Here is a 24150-nt window from a genome sequence, read left to right on the forward strand (position 1 = left end):
TGTGAAAGCTCATAAAACATCTAGATTGTTAAGGGGGAAAAAAAAGGTTAGTAAAGGTTAAAAAAAAGATATGTACATGCTAATTAATTGTACAGTAAAAATGCAATGACAAAGCTGCCATTCAAATGCTAAGTAGGTATAATGTCTACTTTGGGCACCATCTTAGTATAACGTGTTATTCTACAATTAACTAATTAGCACAAGGCACAGTTTATGTGGACATATACCAACCACACCAAGGGCAAGAATCTAAGAAGAAACTACAAACGAATGTCATTACAGAAGACCCATTTCAAAGCAGAAACACTCGTCCTGAACTGAATTGGTGGAACATAATCTGAAGCTTGTTTTGGTTGACTCTATGTTGGGTCAAAAAGAAGGAGGCAGTAAAACTCTGGTCATATTAATCCAGTCAAGATTATTAAGAGTGCACCAGAGCACAGACAGCATTGGTGAAAATGACTAATGACCTTCTAATCACTTCTGACAAACCTCTTTACTTGTCCTGCTAGATCTTAGTGCTCTGTCCGACACCATTGACCATGATATCCTCATATGTATACTGGAAACTTAATTGGCATCACAACAACCACATTAAGATGGTTTAAGTCCCATTGACCCCATAAATCTCAGTTTGTGCATGTAAATGAAAAATGATCCATGCACAATGAACAATTCTTTTCAATTTATATATGCTCAAGATTTCTGCCAACACGTTTGTAAAGAGTTTTTTCTCACCACTGTCGCGCTGTAATTTGTGCCCCTGGGTGATGTTAGACTTTGGAAAATGAATTGAATCTGAAAATCATGAGTGATATGACATTATAAATAAAATTGGACTGAATTGAATTGACCAATCAGAGCACACTGGGCTTTTTGGAATGGAGGGGCAGGAGGTCAAACAGAAAGTTTCAGAGAGAGGCTGAGAAGAGCTGCTACAGCACAGCCTGATGGGAGAATATAGTGTTTTTTGAGTATTATAGCATGTAAAAATGACCTATTAGTGAACTGAAATGCAAGTCATGTTTAAGTGAAGCAGATTTTAAATTCCAATGCAAAACAACAATCTGGCAAAAAAGACACAATAGACCGATGCAGCACTGAACCCCCACTACAGATAATGAGACTGGAAACACGACACCTGAACTTGGAATTTAATGATTCTATCTGCATTCTGAGTGGTTTTGAGATGTTTCAAACTTTGAAGTTTTCACATCCTAGACAGCAAAACAGACGAGCTGCAAGCCCTTTTATTTGTCAAAATAACAGGCATCCAAAAGGCACTCTAAATGTATATCAAAAATCCTTAAATGGTGTTTCTGTGAACATGCCTTTTGCAGGTAGAAGCCTCAGAACACTGAGCATTTATTTTCCACCTGGAAATATAAAACTATGTCCTTAGGCAGCATTTAGTCTCTGTCTCAAAACACTGCTGTGATACACAACAAAAAACACAATAATCACTTCATTAAATTACGAATTAGGTTATTTGGGAACAGGAAACTTTTAAGCACGCTTTGATCCCGACAAACATTTTGTGAAAAACAAAGATTTTGAAGACTTAAAGACTTAAACTCACAATACAGTTTTATTGAGTTACATAAATCAAGATGTACTACAAATGCAATTCAAAACACGGGAAATAATGAAAAAAAAAGTTTTCTTGTTTTGTTTCTGTTTTTAATTACTTGCTTTCTTTTTTGTTGTTTTTTTATCACTCTGCTTCTAAATGTGCAACTACTTTTTTGTCTATCTTTTGAAAAGCTAGGGAAAATCACTCTTCAAATCTGAGCTTGGAATTAAATCCTTTTCATACATTCATATCTGCTGTACACACTATACAACCAGAACCTACACAAAGCCTCTCATTGTGTGAGTTGGCATGAAATTACTCAAATTTGTGGCAACCAGCAGTGGAAATATATATATATATATATATATATATATATATATATATATATATATATATATATATATATATATATATATATATATATATATATATCTCAGATTTCGACATATACTGTATATATAAAAAAAGTCTGTTTGAATTGATCATTTATAGTCAATTTATAGTCAATGTTACGGCCCCAGCCCATGGCTGTGTCCTGTCTGTGTATGGTGTGTATGCTGTGTGGGTGTGTTTTACAGGTTGCTGATTGTGGGCTGGCTGGAAGCACCTGTGTATGGCTGATTGGCTTGCAGATATAAACCCCTGACGTGGGCTGCCTCGCTCTCTCACTCATCCCTGAGACCTCGATCCTGCTTATCTAATCAATAAAACACATTGTATTTCGCTACATCGCGCTGCCTTTGCCTGGGTGTTGTTGCGGCCTCAGAGCGTAACAAAGTTGGGGGCTCGTCCTTTTGAACGTGCTGGCCGTTTAGTGGATTTGTTGCCTTGTGGGTACGTATTTCGTCGTTGATGTTCTGTGTGAGCGCAGCAGTTGGGCACTGCTGTTTGGGTAATTGGCGGCGCGTGGCGCTCGTTATGGTTGATTGATCTGGTGCGGCGTGTGACGTCAGGTTGGTGGGGTTCCCTTTGTGGGGATTCCCTAGGTAAACGGTGATGTGTTTCTCCCTTTGTGCGTTGGCACGCATGCGGTTGTGTTTGTCCTTTAGCTGTTTTCATTCATTCATGCGAGATGGATTTTGGCGGAAGCGGAGAAAGGTGAGTGTCGGACAAAGTGGGTGTGCATTGTTCTGTCGGAGTTTTTCCTGGTAAGTTTAGCGGCGTCTCTCCTTTGGGATTCGCCAGTGGGGGGTTGTTAGTGTTGGGGTATGGTGGTTGAGAGCTTCCCGCACTGTCCGTGGTTTGGGAGCGGTGACCAGTTTTACTGGGGGCTGCTTTCGTACCAGCGGGCTCTAGGTGCATAAATACCCGCCGCTACGCCTCATGAAGACTAGGGGGGAGTTAGGTAGGTAGTTTCTGGATAGGCAGATAGCTAGCGGGGAAACTCCGGCTTAAAGCGCACAGGTGGGTCTGACAGTTTACCTTTTTCTGTGTTTTTCTCGCAAGTGACTGAGATGGATGTAACGGTGAAGGCGTTTTTGGAGGAGCCGTCTGAGAAGTGGTTGGATGAGTGTTCTAGGGATCAGTTGCTTAAAATAGTTGACCATTATGAGGTCGATGTAGGTGACAAGCGTGTTAAGGAGACCGTTCGGGCCAATTTGAAAGTGCATTTGTTTAAAATTAAGATTTTGGGCACAGTGAAGGAAGCTGGTGCTTCTGTGTGTGATGACTCGGTTGCGAGCAGCAAAAGGAGTTACTAGAGTTGCGTTTGAAGTTAGAGGCAGAGAAGGAGCTTTCTTTGGAGGAAATAAAGCAGCAGACTGAGGCAGAGAAGGAGCTTTCTTTGGAGAAAATAAACAGACTGAGTTGGCGAAACTGGAGCTGCAGAGGCAACAGCTGCAGGTGGCTCGTGAGGAAAGAGCAGCGGCTAGTTTGTTACCTGGTGGTCCCTCTGTGTCTGGGGGAAATGTGGTACGTGCTGATGCTGGGAATGATTTGAGTGATTTGAGGCTGGTGCCCAAATTTAATGAACGTGACCCGGAGACGTTTTTTCTGATGTTTGAGCGTCTGGGGGATGCGCGGGGGTGGTCTGAGGCCACGCGCGTATTGTTGTTGCAGTGTGTGATAACTGGCAGGGCCCAGAAGGCTTATTTGTCATTGAGTAGCAGTGAGTGTGGGAATTACGCAACAGTAAAATCAGCTATTCTTAAGGCGTTTGAGCTTGTGCCTGAGGCTTATCGCCAGCGGTTTAGGAATTGGAAGAGAGGTGAGAAGTCTCATATGGAGTTTGCACGTGACTTGTCCACTCATGTTGATCGCTGGTGTGTTGCTACGGAAGTTGAATCATATTATAGTCTGCGGGAGCTGGTTATTTTGGAGCAGTTCAAGAACTCGCTGTCGGAGTGCATTGCGAAGTACATAAGCGAGCACAAGGTTAAGACGGTAGCTGAGGCCGCTGCCTTGGCCGACAACTATGTGCTGACGCACGGGGGGGATGCTTTCTCTGGTGGCAGTGCGTGGTCTGGGCGCTCGGTAAGACCAGCAGAGCAGCAGAGGAACGAACGTGGTGCACGTGAGTCTGACAAAGTTTGTAATTATTGTCACAAACGGGGCCATTGGAGGCGTGATTGTTATGCGTTCAAGTCCAGGTTGAAGCATACGGAGTCCAGTTTTACCCCCAAGCCAGCAATGTTTGTTGCGCTGGTCTTGGAGGGTTTGCCAGCAGGGAATGAGGCGGGGCCTCAGGTGGCCGGTGTGGGGCTCAAGTCTTTTGAGCCGTTTATCAGTGACGGTGTGGTTTCCCTGGTAGGTAGTGACAAGAGTGCGCGTAAAGATATTGCGGGATACGGCTGCTTTCGATTATTTTATTTTGACATCAGCTTTACCGTTTTCAGATGATACTTACACTGGCTCATTCATCCCCGTGCTTGGGATGGGGTTGAAAGTTTTGCGCGTGCCTCAGCACAAAATGATGTTGTCTTGTGATCTTTTTCAGGGTGAAGTAGCGGTTGGTGTGCGCCCGGCTTTACCTCTGGATGGAATCGAAGTGATTCTTGGTAATGACATATGCGGTGGCAGAGTTTGGGCAGATGTTCCCCCTCCGATTGTGGGGCCGGTGCCCCTCGTTAGCAGTGAACCTGATGAAAACGAGAGGGAGTTCCCTGACGTATTTACTGCATGCGCTGTGACGCGTGCCATGGTGCGCACACAGGCGGATGAGAGTTCCGCAGAAGAAGCTGACAGTTCGCTGCAGCATGAGGCAAAATGTTTTGATGTTCCTTGGTCTGTCTCTTACAGTGAGTTGGTGGAGCAGCAGCAGACGGATGTCTCTCTCAAGGCTTTGGTGGAGATGGCTTGCCCTGTTGGTGAGGTGGAAAATCATGCTCAGTGTTATTTTGTTGATAATGGTGTGTTGGTGAGGAAATGGGTGCCTCAGTGGGAAAATTGTGTTGGGGATCCTGTTTACCAAGTTGTTATTCCTACTAAGTTTCGCAGTTTGGTGTTGCAGATGTCCCACGACGAGAGTGGTCATTTGGGCGTCGGGAAGACGTACGATCGCATCCTGAGGTATTTCTTTTGGCCCCGACTGAAAAGAGATGTCGGCTTATATAAAGTCATGCCATACATGCCAACTTACCAGTAAACCTAATCAGACACTCAAGCCTGCCCCTTTGTTCCCCATACGTGCTGTAAGTCAGCCTTTTGAGCACCTTGTTATTGATTGTGTGGGGCCCTTGCCCCCTTCGAGGTCAAGAGCTTGTTACTTGCCGACAGTGATGTGCCAGAGCACAAGGTATCCAGCTGCCTATCCGCTGTGCACGATCTCGGCCAGGTCTGTGGTGCGTGCTTTGTCGCAGTTTATAGCCATCTTTGGTGTTCCCAGGGTCATCCAGTCCGATCAGGGGTCTAACTTCTCATCTCATCTATTTTCGCAGGTCCTGAAGCAGTTACGTGTTAAGCACAGCCAGGCCCCTGCCTACCACGCGCAAAGTCGAGGTGTTCTGGAGCGATTTCACCAGACTTTAAAGGCGATGTTGCGTGCGTATTGTGTTGAGATGAAGGGTGACTGGGAAGAGGGTTTACCGTGGCTGTTGGCCGCGAGGGAAGTTGTGCAGATGAGTATAGGGTTTAGTCCCAACAACATTGTATTCGGCCATACTGTGCGGGGCCCTTTGGCCCTGTTGCGTGACAACTGGAAGGAGGTGGACCCTCCACGAAATCTCCTGGAGTATGTTTATGGTTTTCGATACAGGTTGTACAGGGCCCAGGAGGTGGCTAAGAGTAAGTTGGTGGGTGCACAGAGCAACATGAAAAAACATTATGACCGTCGGGTTGAAGGTCGTGTTTTTCTCCCAGGAGATCAAGTCCTTGCTCTATTGCCCATTGTAACATCTCCCTTTCAGGTTAAATTTTCGGGTCCTTACTCTGTGGTTGAAAAGTTGTCTGACCTGAACTATTTGATTGCTACTCCAGACCGTAGGTCGTCTACTCAACTGTGTCATGTGAATTTACTGAAACCATACTATGCTCGTGTGCAGGAGTCCGGTGTTCAGGGGGTCCAGTCGTCAGATGTCCATCCTGCCTGTGTGTCTGTTTCTCCATCCCCTGTGGTGGCTGAGCAGGGAGGTGACGGCGTACCAGGCCCTGATGACGCTGTACTCTATGGCCGGCTCAAGAATTCTGAGACTCTGCAGAAGTTGGATGGTGCCATCTGCTTCCTTGTCCCGTTCCCTTGTGCTTCTCGGGCTGCCAGGGTTCCGGGTGGGACCCTGTCTTTATGGGGGGTGGGGGGTGTTACAGGCCCCAGCCCATGGCTGTGTCCTGTCTGTGTATGTCTGTGTATGGTGTGTATGCTGTGTGGGTGTGTTTTACAGGTTGCTGATTGTGGGCTGGCTGGAAGCGCCTGTGTATGGCTGATTGGCTTGCAGATATAAACCCCTGACGTGGGCTGCCTCGCTCTCACTCATCCCTGAGACCTCGATCCTGCTTGTCTAATCAATAAAACACATTATATTTCGCTACATCGCGCTGCCTTTGCCTGGGTGTTGTTGCGGCCTCAGAGTAACAGTCAACAATTGATTTGGAAAAAATAAACAATGTTGCAAATAATTACAATTGTGTTCTCTCCGGGTTCTCCGGGTTCCTCCCACAGTCCAAAGACATGCAGGATGGGGATAGGTTCATTAATGACTCTAAATTGCCTGTAGGTGTGAATGTGAGTGTGAATGGTTGTTTGTCTCTACATGTCGGCCCTGTGATAGACTGGCGACCTGTCCAGGGTGTACCCTGCCTTTGCCCAATGACAGCTGGGATCGGCTCCAGCCCCCCCTGCGACCCTGAATACAGGATAAGTGGTAGACGATGGATGGATGGATGGATAATTACAATTGTATGATGTCCTGAATGCCATGTGGTTCATTTCACTCAGCTAATACAAAGTATGAAACAAATCTTCCTTGTGAAAATGCCTCAAGATGAAACAAATAGTAACAGCAAAGGGGCGACGTTATTTTATCATACAACTGTGGTTTGATTGGTGGACATACTGAAAAATGTATAGTTCATCGTAATTAAAAAACACTATTTATTAATTAATTTTGTCGCTGTCCGTTGGTACAAAATCTAGCAGCATCAAAACCGGAAGGTTGAGTAGTACAGCCAGCCTCTTACATTTACATTTAGGTCATTTAGCAGACGCTTTTGTCCAAAGCGACTTACAATAAGTATATTTGTCAAAAGAAGGAAACAAAGAAACCACAACGTATCATTGCCGATAAAGTAAGAGCTAAAAATAGAAGTGGATGAGGACCTAATAAGTGTTAGGTCCTCATCTGAGTAAAGTAGTACTTCAAGAGCAACAGTGCTACGATCAAAGTGCTATAGGTAAGGTTTTTTTGGGGGGGGGGGGAGGGGGGTGTTAGTGGGTCATGCTATGTAGAGTCGAGGTGAAGTCTGAACAGGTGAGCCTTTTTCAGAAGATGGCAAATGACTCTGCTGTCCTGACATTGGTCGGGAGTTCGTTCCACCACTGAGGCGCCAGAACAGAGAAGAGTCTGGACTTTGCTGAGCGACATTTGTTTGATTTCAGCGATGGTACCAGCCGGCCAGCTGAAGTAGAGGAGCGAAGTGCTCGCTTCGGGGCATGAGGTTTGACCAGTGTTTGAAGGTAGATGGGTGCCGTTCCATTGATGGCCCTGAAGGCCAGTGTCATTGTCTTGAATTGGAGGCGTGCTGCAACAGGGAGCCAGTCACGGAGGAGGGGGGTCACATGGGAGAATTTGGGTAGATTGAAGATAAGGCATGCTGCAGCGTTCTGGATACGCTGCAATGGTTTAATCGCGGGGAGTCCGGCCAGGAGAGAGTTGCAGTAGTCAAGGCGGGAGATGACCAGTGCTTGGACCAAGAGTTGCATTGCATCCTTTGTGAGGAAGGTCCGAATCCTACGGATATTGTAGAGGGCAAATCTGCAGGATCGGGCCACAGCAGTGATGTTGGGGGTGCAGGATAGTTGGTCATCGAGGATTACACCCAGGTTCCTCGCAGTTGACGACGGCAATACTGTGATGCCCTTGACAGTGACCGACAGGTCCATGCGAGGGCAGTCTTTCCCTGGGATGAAGAGGAGTTCGGTTTTATTCAGGTTAAGCTTGAGGTGATGTGCAGTTGTCCAGACAGAGATGTCAGCCAGACAGTCCGAGATGCGAGTTGCAATGTGAGTGTCAGAGGACGGGGGAAAAGAGAGGAACAGCTGGGTGTCATCTGCGTAGCAATGGTAGGAGAATCCATGCAATGTGATAACAGAACCTAGTGATCTGGTGTATAGTGAGAACAGAAGCGGTCCTAATACTGAGCCTTGAGGGACACCCGTGTCCAGAGAACAGGGTTTGGACATAGAGCCATTCCATGTGATCTGAAAGGTGCGATTTGTCAGGTATGATGTAAACCAGGTGAGAGCAGAGTCAGTTATGCCAAGTTCAGCCAGAGTGGAGAGGAGGATTTGGTGGTTGACTGTGTCGAATGCAGCAGATAGGTCGAGGAGAATGAGAATGGAGGAGTGGGATGAGGCTCTGGCGTCTCGCAGGGACTCGGTCACTGTGAGGAGGGCCGTCTCAGTGGAGTGAGCAGTCCTGAATCCTGATTGATTAGGGTCTAGGAGGTTGTTCTGCGAGAGATAGGATGACAGTTGGTTGTACGCGGCACGTTCCAAGGTTTTAGAGAGGAATGAAAGAAGAGATACAGGTCTGTAGCTTTGGATGTCAGTAGCGTCTAGGGTGGGTTTTTTAAGGAGAGGCTTCACGGTAGCTGTCTTAAAATCTGCTGGAATGACACCTGAGGTGAGGGAGGAGTTGATCAGGGAGGTGAGGAATGGCAAGAAGTCGTGTGAGATGTCCTGGAGAAGAGAGGAGGGAATCGGGTCGAGGGAGCAGGTGGTGGCATGGTTAGATGTAACAAGTGCGTGAACGTCTTCAGAGGTGAGGGGGCTAAAGCTGGTAAGACCATCCGAGTTGAGAGTTGGGGAGATGTCTTCTGGGAGGGAATAGGCGTGAATGAGGAGCTGATGTCATTTACTTTCTTGGTAAAGTAAGTTGCAAAGTCATCGGCAGTAAGGGAGGAAGGGGGGAGGGGTAGGAGGGGTGAGGAGGGAGGAGAACATGGAGAAGAGTTTCCTGGGGTTGGAGGCAGAAGAGTTGATCTTTGCCAGGTAAAAGGCAGATTTAGCTGCCGAAACAGTTGAGGTGAAGTCAGAGAGGAGGTGGTGGACATGAGCAAGGTCCTCGTGCTGGCCCGATTTCTTCCATTTTCTCTCCGACGCTCGCACCAATGATCTGTTGGTTCGCAGAGGTTCAGACAGCCAGGGAGGGGAGGGAGATGATCGCGCAGGTCGTGAGATGGGGGGGCAGAGAGTGTCCAAAGATGAGGAGAGTGAGGACATCAGGATGGAGGAGGCTTCCTCAGTAGGCATTAAGGAGAACTGTTCTGAGGATGGTAGCGAGGAGATAACAGTTGAGGAGAGAGTGGAGGGAGTGAGGGATTTCAGGTTGCGGCGGCTGGTGACCATTCAAGGCGTAGAGGGGAGGGATGTGGTGGGCTTCATGGGGAGTGAGAAAGTCACAAAGTGGTGGTCGGACACGGTGAGCCTCTTGGATTGGCTGCCTGAGCCAAGTGTGCCATTGGTACCTGGTGCGGAAAAGTTCAGACTACCTTAAAGGTAGAGTAGGTCATTTGGAAAAACCACAGAGATTTTGACTTTGAACGCATCAGGGAACTGAAAAAGTCCCGCTCCCTTCGTTCAGACCTCTGTTCAAAGCCAATCCCCCAGAATGCCCAACGAGTAAACAGACAGACAGGCAGGCCATCCAATTATTTTCTCCTGCCGGACATTTTTGATTGGACGGGGTTTTTACAATCCTGTCAAGGCCACAGATTTTTTTTTTCTGTCGGAGCATTTAATGTATTGAATATGGATCGGTATGATATGAGCATTTAGTAATGTAATGTAACAAAAAGTGTTTCTGAATAGGATCACCTACTCAACCTTTAACTTTAATGTGCATCCAGAAATAGCAAAAAAAAAACATGACGCAAGAGGTGCAGTGCTGTAGGCAAACCAGGGTTTTGCATATGATGCGTATCTAGTAACACGTTTCACCGTGATCGACTTACTGTGCTTGTTGATAATAAAGCAGCAGTTCAGTACGAGACAAAGCCACCTGGCTGTATTCATCGTGCCCCAATAGGAGATCTTCTCAAAGTCACTGCATCCACCCATGTTCACAAATGTACAGTTGATTACCTTAATAGTGATAATGTTACTCTATGCAATATACACTGACACTGTCATTATTACGATTTGTTGCTGGGCCACGATGCTGGAGAGGGTGAGTTAAATTTGAGATACAAAAAGGGGAGATGGAAGAAGGCGAGGCATGTGATGGTGAAGGACAGGAGTGGAAGTGAAGAGACAGAGAGGCGAAGATCTAAATTAAAGGCAGCTGAATACAGAGGAGACAAGAGAGGAGAGATGGAGACTGACAAAGGGAGAGGGAGGGGAGGGGAGGGTGGGTGACAGACGGACGGCTGGGGGAGAGAGAGGGAGGTGGACAAAGGGAGAGGGATCGTGGGGAGAGGAGGGAGCTGAGGGCTTTATTGAGACGTCTCTGAGTGTCCTTTCTCTGGCCTCACTGACTCCTCTGCTAAGCCTCCTTCCTCTCTTCTGTTTATTACAAAGACTGAGATAATGCCGGCATCCCCCGCCTTCTTTTGTGTGGACGCAGTGTGTGTGTGTGTGTGTGTGTGTGTGTGTTAGACAGAAATCTTTCACCCTATGCCTTTGGTGGGCAGGGGAAGAGAGAAGTGAGGCTGATGGGGACTATTTTCTCTCCTTTCAAAGTTGAGTCTGAGGGGAGGTTTTCACCCTCGGTGAACCTGCTCCAACGCATCACTTTCTCTTTCACCCATCCAGCTCTTGTCATGTCCCTGACAACCTGCTAACGGACACAAATAGACAGGTTTGAGGATACTGATAACAGATTATTGGCAGAAATTAATCATTTGGGGTGGCTGTGACAAGGTCAGCGTTTCAAGCCTCCAAATGTCCACATTGTCCTTGAGTGAGACACTGAACCCCAAGTCGCTTCAAAGCAGCCCGCCGCTCCCACAGAGTGCATGTGAGAAGCTGTGAATTGATTGGTTTGTGGTCTATGGTTTCAACGCCTCAATTCGGCATTTTGGCTGTCATTTGAGATATTTTCAACTAGTGAAGGAAGTGACCATATTTGGACTGTGGAGGCATGACGGGTGGATCTAATTAACACAAGCAGTAGAGCAGCAACCTTACTGGATCTGGATCCATCTGGATCCTGGTGTGAAGCTGCTAACAAAGTTAGCTTCATAATTCAAGGTCAACTTTACAGATAAGTGTTATCTTAGTAGCTAACTGCATTAGTAGCGTGGTAGCGACCTGTCAATCACAAGGTAGCCCCGCCCCCTAAAGCATCCCCTGCTTTCTGGTCTGTTGGACTCTAAATGGACCATAATGTACTAAATGAACATCATGCTGGATTGAAGAAGACTTGAAACTAGAGATTGAGACATAAACTCTATAATGTTTATGGAGATAATAAATCAAGAGAGAATTAGTCATTTTCTCATTGACTTCTTTACAAACAGACCTGTTTTTGCAACCAGAGAAGTCGCCCCCTGGTGGCCATTGAATCTGACATTGGTTATGGGTAATTGAAACTCACATGGGATGCATATTTTAGCATTCCTCAGAACCAGCTCATTTATATCACTTTTTTAATAGATTGCCAGTGTGTTTTCTCATGCTTGTGGCACGTCGTGCATCCTGTGTGAGCAGCCAACACAGTCTCACGGCAGTTCTTGAAATTAAAATCTACTGATTTGTGTACATGGATCAAAATTTCCCACTTTTCTCGTGTCGCTCAGCATGACTTTAAAACTCTTTAAAACTAATGTATTTCAATTGATAAAAAATTGTTGATGCCTGCACAGCATTTTTTTTCAGTTGGGATGATATTAGGCTGCAAAACAAAAGGTAACTTTAAGCAACAAAAGCAGACTTTTCTGGCAGAGAAGTGTCTGCAGGGTTCTGGGGAGTTCTTCATCCCAGTGTTTCATCAAACAAGCACTTGTTTAAATCATTTAAAAAATCTTGACAATAAAACACCACTCTAGCCAGACCTCTTTGCTTTTTATTATCTATTTGGGCCACTACCTATATGTTTGGCATTGCGGGGGTTTTATTAGCCTAAAATAACTATTTACAGTTAGTTTGAGAAAACATGAAGGAAAGTTCACTTTAAGAGACAGAGCATGTAGCCACCACGAAAAAAGATCCCATTATGACTTTTCATTGGCATTGCTTTCATGCTGAATGACATCACAAAATGTACAATTTGTGTCCCTGTACATGAACAGATTGTATTTCATGTATACTTTCCGAGCTGCTGTGAGATGGAGCTGAAACAGCCCACAACCCACTCCTGCAATAATGTTAGCACTTCTGTGTTAGGATGTGTTAAATGCTGAGGTCAAAGTTCAATCATGTAATGCAGGTTACGATTAAAACGACGAAATACAAAAGTAATAAAAATCAATTCGAAAGTGAGAACGGAAGAAACACATTGAAGTCAAATGGATTCTCTCTCACGCATATTAATTATTGTCATTATCGCTTACGATCCTCTCAAGATCTACTTAATGTATCATGTGGTTTCTCATTTATACAGAAGTTTCAAAATATTTTTTATATAAACGCAGTAAAAGTTATTGCTTTAGGAATTGTTTCAGTTCTTATTAATATGAATGACTAAGTAGCTTATTAAAACCTGTGTCCCTGTTTTGCGGTGAATATCTGCAATTGATAAAACATCCAGCCGATCCCGAACTGCCGCCGTCGTTCTCCCACATTTCACAGCGTATAATAACAAAGTACTGTTTCTACTACTTTTAATGCTGATCTTATACTGACGTTTAAATATCATCAACAACCCATACACTCAGTCTCTGCACACTGTCCGTCAGCAACTTTTATCACACGGCCTGTCATCCACTGGCAACACTGAAAATAACCCCTACTAACCGGTCTGAAAACGTAAGGCAATTATCAGCAGCTGTTTGCCTCCCAACCCAGCACAGCTCACAGTTAAGCCCCACGTACATCACTTCCCACTAATTACGTTTGTTTATAAGGGATATTAAGTTTAGGTGGTGCGTAGGTGTAAGTAACCTTCACAAAGTACAGACGAGAGAAGGAGACGGATGCATCCTCCTCACTATTGTGTGAATCGTGAACACTGATGTGGAATGAGACGATCTATGTAAATATCTGAGAGCTATTTCCACACATAATACACCTACCACACCGCCTACGGCATGCCTCGTGAATCCAACGCTGCTGTCTGCTCGGTATAAATACATGTGCGTGACAAACGTTGCGCGAACATTTAATGAAGAAAGGCAGGCCAACTTTGTTCACAGTTCTCTTTCTTGTTCTCTTGTTCTTGTAATAGTTTCAGAAAGAATGTGTCTCATTTACCTTAACCACGTTGACCTTCTCACTCTCGACTTGTCAAATACCGCCACTTGGTCAGTTCCCTTGGCGACGGATACCGATGCACGGAGGCAGCCTCTATGAGAGATGCAACTAAGTCTGCGTTTACACCCATCACACCTTCTCCTGCTTTGCTCTATCGACATTGGAGCTTTAACTATGAAAAGTAATGCACTATAATTTGTGTATAACACAATTATAATTGACTGTATATGATCTACATAATCGTAAGCCAGGACAGGTGATATAGGGTTAGGGTTAGGGCAAGAAAGAGCAAGAAAGTCAGCATGGATGGGTGGGTGCAAAAATCAGACCTTCACCCAGGAGACTGAAGTCCATGTCCTCTGTGATACCAAAAGTCAGTGTGACTTCTTTGTCAGATGATGTAGTTACTTAAATAAAATCCAATAAAGTTGCATTGTTATTTCAACCCAAAACGACAATCTTTTTCTGAATCTAACCGAGTAGTTGTGTTGCCTAAAACACTGCAGCAACTTACACAGGTGCACTCACAACTTGTGTTGTGGGAGAATTGCAGAAAGATAAAATACTTCATTTATGAGGGTAGGTTGCAATATTTCACATTTTACACTCACAAAAATGTGTATCTCCAATAACCCGAAACAAGACAAAATAGAGGCATTAAAAAGGTGTTTGAGTTGGATGATCGTGCTATCAAATCTTTAGCATTTTTTTTTTTTTAAATGATTCTTCAACTGTGTTGCTCTCAAGTTGTTGGTAGTTACTCCTGTAATTGTTTGAAGCAGGCTCGGCTGAGGCGAGCAGAAAGCTGGAGTCACAGCACCAAACAACAACACCTGCATCTTAAATGTTTCCAGAGGCCTCCCGTCATAGCGGGGGAAGACAGCAGCGTTCCCTTTAGTACCACGATCACGCCGCTTGCTCACTCATCATCATTTAGACCACTTAGAGACTCACTTAGTCATCTTGCCCTCCCATCATCTCTGCATTAGAGAGAGCTCAAGACTGAGGGAAGTTATGTTCTCCGGCTGGATTGTAAATGAGTGTCACTGATGAGAAGTTGATGTACTGGTGCCGAGGTCCCTGCTGCAACATCGCACGTGCGTTCCTGCTCTTGTTTTCAATTAGGCTTATTAGTACAATAATCCCTAAAATTAGGATTTTGCAGTTTATATTTTACAGTTCAAAGACGATACAATATGATACATTGTATTTCATACTGACTTAAAGCTCCCCGATCCCCCGTCCTTACCCAACACGCAAACAAGAGGGGTCTATGCTTTTTTCACAAAGAAATTACTGCATTCAAAAAATAAATAAAATAATAAAATCAAAATAGAACCTAATGTCTCACGCAGGAATCAAAAGCAGTGTGTGTGTGAAACATACAAGCCCCTTGAGGAGATATTTTTCTTTCCTGTTGTGGAAAATGTTTATTCTTTTTCATATTTTGGTCCTTCAGTCAAAGCTTCATTTGGACGGGGCTGCTGGTTTAAAGCTAATATTTTAATTGTAGCTTCTAATAATAGTATCTAAGTCTTTAGCGGGAGAACATTAACGGGAAAAAACTGAATATATGCAGTGAAAACTTTCTTTCTTTTCAACAAGCTAGGAAAGTGTGTGCTGTTAGTGTGTTTGTGTGTGTCTATAATATATATCCAGCATTATCTTCAGCACCACCGATGGCACTTCTTCATTAATTATTTGGAAATGTTGATTAAACTGAATGTTTCGAAGCACCAGGTAAATGTGTCAGAACTGCTGAGTTTGCATTAACAGCAAATTAAAACAGCAAAAGATCAGTAAACAAGATGGTTATAAAAGCCTGTATGAAATGGTTCAAATGAGGACATACACTGCATGAAAAGTCGGATTTTCGTCCCTGTAAACGCCCGGAAATCTCCCTAATTTTCGGGAGTTAACGACAATTTACAGGCTGCGAACGCCGCGTTCGTCTGTGCCGAAAATGGTCGAAAACGAACCACAGCGAAGGCTCTAATTAGAATATGAATAGCAGCAAAACCGCGCCTGGCCAGAGATGGCTTGAATATCCTCACTCAGGATTGGATGAAACCACTAGTTTTAAACAAGTATAATCGCTCGTGATTGGTTGGCAGATCTGGTCATTATAAATGTAAAGCCAACCCCCGTTGGCAGATGTGTTACTATTGGTCACACTGGTCTTTTAAACAAGAATAATCACTAGTGATTGGTTAGCAGATCTATCACTATATATATATACATATATATACATATATATATATATACATATATGTTTATATATATATATATATGTATATTTATACATATATATATATACACACATATATTTATTTTTATTTATTTATATATTTATAAATATAAATATGAATGAATTTATTGAGGAAAGGAAAAATTGCCAGGAGGAAGTATTCAAAGAAAGAGCTCTATTGACAACACAACACACAACTGTACACATTTGCCCACACAACAAACAAATGAACTGGCGACATTCTGTCCGAATTTGGTCAATTTTACAGCCGCCTGCGGTGCGTGGCCCTGTACTTGGGAGTCTTCTCTAATCGCGACTGTAGAGTCGCACAGAGCTCGGTGAGCTCCTGGCTACGAGAGGATGGAAGTCCCACAATCCATCCAGACACCCCGCCAACGACGCCGTCCTCCTCATCAGACATCATGTCTGTGGTGGCGCACTTCCAACGGTCCACCTCATCGCCAGCAAGCACACTCCGTCTCGCTTCCAGCAGCTGTAAAACAATAAATAAAGACAATCAGTACTGCGCGATGCACTGCGCATGGACACAACACATCTATTAATGCACCTGAAAAATAGGTTTAGGTAGGTTTGGTCACATTGACCAAAAATGGATCTAATAAATCTAATACGTCTTACCCTCTTTCTCCTGGAACGACTCCGAGCTGACGTCTTCACAGCTTCCGCCTGCGATGCGAGATCAGGCTGTGTGTGTCTGAAGCTCCTGCGTACCGTTTCATAGTATGTCTTACAGGCAGCTGGAAAACAATTAAATGAGTGGCATGAATAAGAAAACTTAAGTCACAGTAAAATTAAAACAAGGAAGAAGAAAACAGTAAAAGTTACTTACACACAATGGCGTCACTATCAGCGTCATAGAAATCCGGACTTGCGGACGTAGCTCCGAGCAAGTAAGAGGTCACAGCTTCGTTATGAGGCGAGGTTCGTCTGTGAAAACAAAATGAACAGTTAAGATCGGTATCTACTTTTAACGCATCTATTTCCTTATACAGCAGAATGAAAGCATATTCTTTAAATCTTACCCTTGCTCCGGTTCGTAGCGCCTACAATTCGTCTCCGAGTTGTGAAGACGGCGTACTGCTTCCTGTAAAAGACCAACAACATACACTTAACAAAGCAACTTAACGTTACACTGGTTCCTCTCTCTTGTTCTTTTACAAGGCTACTATTAGCTTTTAAGCTACTTTTAGCTTGGGCTTGCTTTGCTAATTTTAGCTTAGCTAGCAGTCACCAAACATATTCTTACCGCAATCTTGGGATTGTTCACCCGTCTTCTCTTCTTCGAGTTAACGTTAGTCTCTTTAAGGAAGGACTTCTGTCTTTCAAGGCGTTCCACGGAGAACCTCGTCCACTGCTTACTAACAGAACAGATGGGTTCCATGTCCATAGTTCCACGGTGGTGATGGGGGTGACAGCGACGAAGCCCAGCCACTCCAGCAGTCCTGGGACATCCTCAGAGGCAACAGCAGTCCTGGGACATCCTCAGAGTCTCCAGCAGTCCTGGATATAAGAATTATAACATTTAAACCACATTTTCTTAAGTGAAGCCTCTCAGAGCAGCATTCCTCCTGCCGGTGAACTTCTCCTCATCGTTCCCTCCACTGAATGAGGTGCCCAGTGTCTGCATCCGTCCCTTTAACGGACAACGGTGCACGGCGTTATTAATCACCGTTAGTAAATATATAACCATGGTTTAACATAAGCACTATATTATTAGTTAACGTCGGTAAAAACAGCACATTTTCCGCTTCGCTTGCGCTCGCTAACCCCTATGGTAAATTACCGTCAGTAGGCTAGCCGGCTGGCAGTATACATCCGGGCATTTCTCGCGTACACAAATTCAAATACTATTGTATGTGAACGCACTACGTACTCAAATTTACGTCACAATTAAGTACGAGTAGGACGTTAGTATGGCATTTCGAACACAGCCGAGATCTATGATCTATGAACCCATCCTTGACCCTCTAGCAGAACTACGACCAGCCATTATAAAGCAGTTTATAGTTGTTAATGTTGTGTCAAAAGGTACTGCATTTAAACATGTTATTGCACAAGTTTCCTGGCTTCATCCCCATCCGGACAGAGATTTTTATGGAAAGCCAATAGAAGTTTGGAGCTTGCAGGGAACAGACACGTCATACCCAGCATCATTTCTGCCTGTTGAGCGCATTGCTGGGAGATGTGTGGTTAACACATCCACTGTGCATTTAAGCAAGACCAAAGAACGGGTCACTGTAGTCATGCCACTATGCACAGTGGTTGAGCTCTAGGAGACTGTGATATTGTTTGCATGAATGTACATTTTACCTTTGTGGCAAAGCCTGATTAAAAGTAATTGTTGAAGCAAATTGTTTTGTGTATCTTTGAATGAAGATGAAATTAAGTTATATCTTTGAATGAAGATGAAATGAAGTTAACACCTTTCAGAAAAATGTCACCTGGGGGAAAACTCCCCCTGCTACCCTGATTTGCATTTGTATAGCTCACAGCATTTTCATTTACATGTCAAAGCCTCCCCTAGGATTACGGGGAGGGGGGTAATGGGGGGACAACTGCCAAGCAAGGCCCACGTCAATTCCCGGCAATTTACGTCAGTTTTCGGTGTTTCCTGCAAATTGCCGTGTGCAGTCGTAAACCTGAACTTCCACGTCAATTTACAGGGCCGCTAACTGACGAAAATCCCACTTTTCATGCAGTGATATTCACCGATATTACATCCCTGCCTCCCATCACTTATGCTTATATACAACTCAATGGTTTGCTGAATAGCAGGAATCACTGCCATTTTTTTCAATCCATGGAGTGAATGGTGTGTTCACACTAATAGGAAAGGGACATTTTTGCATGGAGCGATTACGTACAAAGTCGATGTGAAGAAGAGAATATACGTAAATTTGTGCAGAATCAGGGTTCGAGTTATGATTTCATCTCTGTGGGGGTCTCCAAAAAAAAAAAAAAGCTATGGATGCACAAGTAAATATAGGCTATAATTAAATAGGTGCACCTTTAGTGACGGCAACGTGTGACACACACACACACACACACACACACACACAGAGGCGATTCTAGAGTCTGTTGGGGCCCCAAGCAAAATTTTCAGTGGGGCCCTTCTGACTAAACAATAACAATAATAATCTTCTAAATAATCTGACGCCAACGAAAGATGTATGAAACCAACGTTTTTTATATTCAAAATGTGCATATATAAATGTCAAGAACAATAAAAACAATATAATAACTAACTAAATAGCCCTATACCTAACCCTAACCCTTTTATGAGGAGGTCGGTTGAAAAAAAAAGTATCTTTTTTAATTCTGTCTTCCATTGTGGTGTTTAGCGGCAGCGGCGGCGGGGGGGGGGCGGGCATCAAATAGATTTTTTAAACATTCATAAAACAGCCCTCGGGCCGAGTCTCGGGGGCCCCCTGGCAACTCGGGGCCCCAAGCAGTTGCCTGCCTTGCCTGTTCACAAACAGCGCCTCTGCACACACATATATGCATACAAGCTGATCTTTTTACACACAAAGAGAAATTTTCAATTTCATTGAATGATAACAGTAATTAAGGCAGTGTACATCAGAGGAACATTTTTACCCGCCTCTCCCCTCTCAATCCCGGGTAGAGGATCGGGGCAACCCCGCCGACTTCCTGGAGCAGCGTAGTGCAGCATTCACGATGCTTTTCGACACGTTTAGGCTACTTCAAGCTAGTTATCTTTAGCGTCAATATTACTAAATTTGCATAAAGCTGTCTTTGAAAGCTGAATCCTGTTGCCACTGTTGTCTTGTTGAATCAGAAATAAAGGAAAACAAATATTGTATCTGACACAGAGCTCTATGATACATACACGTGGCATATACGTTCATAAATACATATAGTGTTCAATGTGTGTATTATCTTGTCATTGCATAAATCACAACATTGCTGCCATATTTGTTTGTTGGAGCAGCTACGATGTTAGCATGGCCTAGCATTGATCAAACCAAACTTCATTGAGAAAACACATTTTAAAATGTGATTAAGTATTGTCTTGCGGACGGGCGAACAAGCTACAAAGGGACGGGCGAACAAGCTACAAAGCATAAATTCGTCTGAATTATCATGCATTATTTCTGCATCCTTTTTATCCGTTTATTGTAATTAAATCACAGCAAATGTTTATTTGTGGGTTCATCCTGTTGAAGTAAAGCAGAGTAATTCAGCTGATTGGTGGCCTCATAGATACAGGCAGGTAATTAGCTCCCCTGGATAAAGGATACAGCAAGTATAACTCATTTAGACCACGTCTAACCAAAGGCAGTGTGTCAGGTCCAAGGTCGGCACCAGCCCACTATTATTGACTAACAACCAAATCAGCTCCAGTGAGATGTCGTAAATTAGGCGGAGAAGGATTTCTGCCTTGTAGCACCACTCAGGTATTGCTTGTATCTTCAGAGGGAAGAGTTCAGCACAAAACTGCCTTCAATTTCAACAAAGTTTTGAAAATTTTTGAGTCCTGATCAAAACGCACTAGAAACACATTTTCCAGCTGTGAGAGGCCTCCCGGGGGGGCTAGGAGGGGAGGATGTGAGGCAGGAGATATACTGTGTAAGGTGCTGTCGTTCTGAGAGGAACAGTAAGTGGACTCAGAAAGCATACTGTTATAGTGTTTTGGCTCACTTCAGGTGATCATTCTTACACAACTTAATTTCAGAGAGAGATGTCTTTACAGCTTCTGATCAGAAGTTGCTCCAAAAACCTGGTGTCATCTTTAATGTGTGTGTGAGCCATAGGGATACGTTGAATGGCATTTCTGAACGATGCCAACGTGAAATGATTGATTTGGTTGAAGCAACAAAACAACTTGGTAAAGGATGGATGTTTATGAAAGTAACAAGCTAATTTTTGAGTAGCCCCAATTTTCAATGAACATTTGTGCTTTTTATGGTCTTTTTTATATATATATTTTTGTGTTGGCTGGATGTCTCTGTTGTATGTTGTAATGTAATTGATGCAGCAATGGGGAGACCAATAAAGTACCTTTTACTTTAAAGATAAGAAACATTATTCCATCATGTTACGTAAAAAGCGTAAAGTCAACATTTACTTTTGGTCTCACACAATACACTAACAGCGGTCTCCTGGTTCCTCTTGTTTGTTCGACCCCTCCATCAACTATCTAACCTGCCTTTAGTGGACCTTTCACTTATTATTACACCACGTAACTTCCAATAATGCTAGCTCCATACACTATGTCACTTGATCTGTTGCAAATCCAAAAACAGGTACAACATCAATATTTCTTCCTGGTGACATTGATGTTCATGGTAACTGCTGTGACACCATCAGGCATGTCAAGCAGATTGCAGTGAAACATGCTCCCCACGTTCATGCTCACCATAGGATGTATGAAACATGTCCTCCTCTTTAGGAAGAGACTAGTGTGGATCACATAAAGACGCATTGTAATGCAGCGGGCGGATGCATCAAAAAGACCCGCTCAAGTGTCCAAGCGGCATTATTTGGCTGCCTGGCAGCGAGAATGGTTGATTTGATGGTTGAAAAGATTAGTTCATAACCTTCTCCAGTGACATAGTGATAGATGATGGACGTCATTATATTATTGGTTGAAATTGGATGGTATTAGCGGATGTAAGCATGCATCACACTTGATTGGATAACAGTATGAAGAATTTGATTTTGTTTTACTTTTCTTTCTTTTTTTTACAGCATATATGTTTAATTATGTGGACAACATGGTGGGATAAAAAGGGTTAAAATGGCATTCCTTCATTTAGAATGGATTTAACCAGGTGTTGATATGAAAGTTGGAGATGACATTATTTCTGTGAAATCATATATACTGCATTTGCATGTACTGTAGGTTTATAGATGGGGTTAAAGAGGAATGTTACCGTTTGGAATTAAACTGATGTATTGGACTGAATCTCCTCCTTCATATCTGGATGATTTTCTTGCATGTTCCACAGATCCACACACCCACATGCCTTGTAACATGCAGTCAAATCAGTCCAAGTCAGAGATCAGCCCACTGAGTTAGCATACTTTGATGTCAATTATTTTTCCCTATTTAATTTAGCCCGTACCAGGAACTTTAACGAGTTTTCATTAATCGTGTGCTCTAATGGCTCATCAGAATCATATAGTCCTTCACTTTGACAACACCTCTGGGACGCGGTGCACATGTTGAGTTTTTTTTTAAACTCCAACCAACCTCGAGTCAAGCAGAGGACAGAAATCTGAAATAAATTAGGATTCATTCTTTGACTGTGTGTTATGATAAAGAGCTTGATTGGGCAAGCGTAATCACAGCGGCGAAGGTGTTGAGTGAAGATAGAGGGTCTTTGAGGGGACAACATGGTTGAGAGTAGCAGCAAACAAATAAACGCTCCTGTGAAATCCCATTTCAGAGCGAGCAGGCTTCAGCAGGAGCGGCTACAGGGAATCAGTGGAGCAGATGAGGATAACAATCAGTCAATCAAGCCATGGCCATAAATCTATAAAAATCAATAAGTCACGGGCAGAAAGGCAGGCGTGAGGAAACGGGCCCTTGTCCTCCGCCCTCATTACGTGGATGAGTAAGCGTGGGTGTGTTGCGATGGTGCCTGATTACCAACAAGCAGGAAGAAGCAGAAAGAACCATCATGCTCGCTTCAAACATGCTCCCGGCCATGAGTGTGTGTTCTCTCAAATGTGTGTATTTGTATGCGTAACAGTAGAGCACTGTCCCTAAACTATGTTCTCACTTACCTGTTTTTTTAAATCATTCCTACCAAAGTGATGTGTAATGCACTGGTTGTTCTCATCCTTTTACTTAGTTACTGTCGTCCATAGTGGTTATTTGCATAACATTCTTGTAATAATTTGTTTTAATTCTATTTTATGGATGAGACTAACGTCTCCCCTGCCTTTGCTGTCTGTCTCACTCACTATCAGATGAAGTAGAAAGGACATTAATATTATTTTTATTGCAATGCTGTGAATACGTTTCCTAAAAACAACTGCCTTCAAGTTTCTTGCCAACAACTACATTTTACGAGATCACATTTGAACACATAATGATAAAGTTATAATTAAGCTTCGGCCAACACTAGATTCGACTGAACAGGGAAGTCATCATAATCAAGTCATTGAGCCTCTTCTCATGTTAGCTGTTAGCCGTTAGCTCCGTGTTGTCGGCAGTAGAGTCAGTCACTGTGTTTATATGATAAGAAACGTGATATCACGCTAACAACATGTTCATATATGAATAAATATAAATATATAAGACTGAGCAGCTGGTCCCCAGTCATGGCTATCTCCACACTACTAAATAGTTAATACAAAGGCATGAAGCCACCACAAATCTGTTATAAAAGCAACAATGGAAATAATGTCCAGAAGCAACAGCTTCTAAACTAAATATCCTTCCTGCACAAATTCTCTTCATAGCCAGAATTAAAAAGGATAATTTTTCACCCAGCTTCCAGCATGTAGGCTTGGGGTTGTCAGAGTCATCACTGATGGGCTGGTACAGGGAGGAGGAGGAGGAGGAGGCTGACTCAGCAGCAGTGTCTTGGCTGTGGTTTGGCTGGTGGGCTGGACCGGAGGACGGGAAAGGAAAGCGATTCCATGGCATACTGTCTTTGACTGATGGAGCCATTCTGCTGACTCCCCAACGGCGAGGAGACCACAGGAAGCCACGTACAGTACATCATACATTATCATTTTGTGGACACATCCACACACACGCACACACACACACACATGCTTATTGTCATCAAATCACATGCACAGGAAGTGATTTGTGTATAAGTAATGTGTGTGAATCTCTTATTCCTCCATTGTGAGAAACACTCCCCTCAGCAGGTTCTTCAAGACGACTACATGGCAGTCAGTTGTGTTGTGTTGCATGATGGGAAGGCGGCGGCCTCCAAGTCTCTCTGATTTAAATTGTACTACTATCTTAAGCCAATCTGACACTTTAAGTGTTTTGTATCACCAACGTGAGCTGTTTCTATCCATTCACCCCTCCATCTACAGTCTAAGGGTACAGTGATTCCCCTCCAACAGCAACTGATAGCTAAGCTCTCTGCCACCCCAAAACACGCCTCATCCATAAACCATGGCCCCACTCATCCAATCATCAGTAGCATCTGTCTTGGTGATGAGAGTGTAGAACACAGTTCACCACCTGTTTATGTTCTTCTAATGTGTTTCTTCATGAAAAGTAACTATTTCAGGTTAGCTATAGTATTGAACCACAATGATAACCATTGGTGTGTTAAATTAGTTTATTTTAGTTTAGTTTATTTGTTTATTTCG

This window comes from Eutrigla gurnardus, assembly GCF_963514095.1.
Source record: "Eutrigla gurnardus genome assembly, chromosome: 18".
Classification (NCBI taxonomy): Eukaryota; Metazoa; Chordata; class Actinopteri; order Perciformes; family Triglidae; genus Eutrigla; species Eutrigla gurnardus.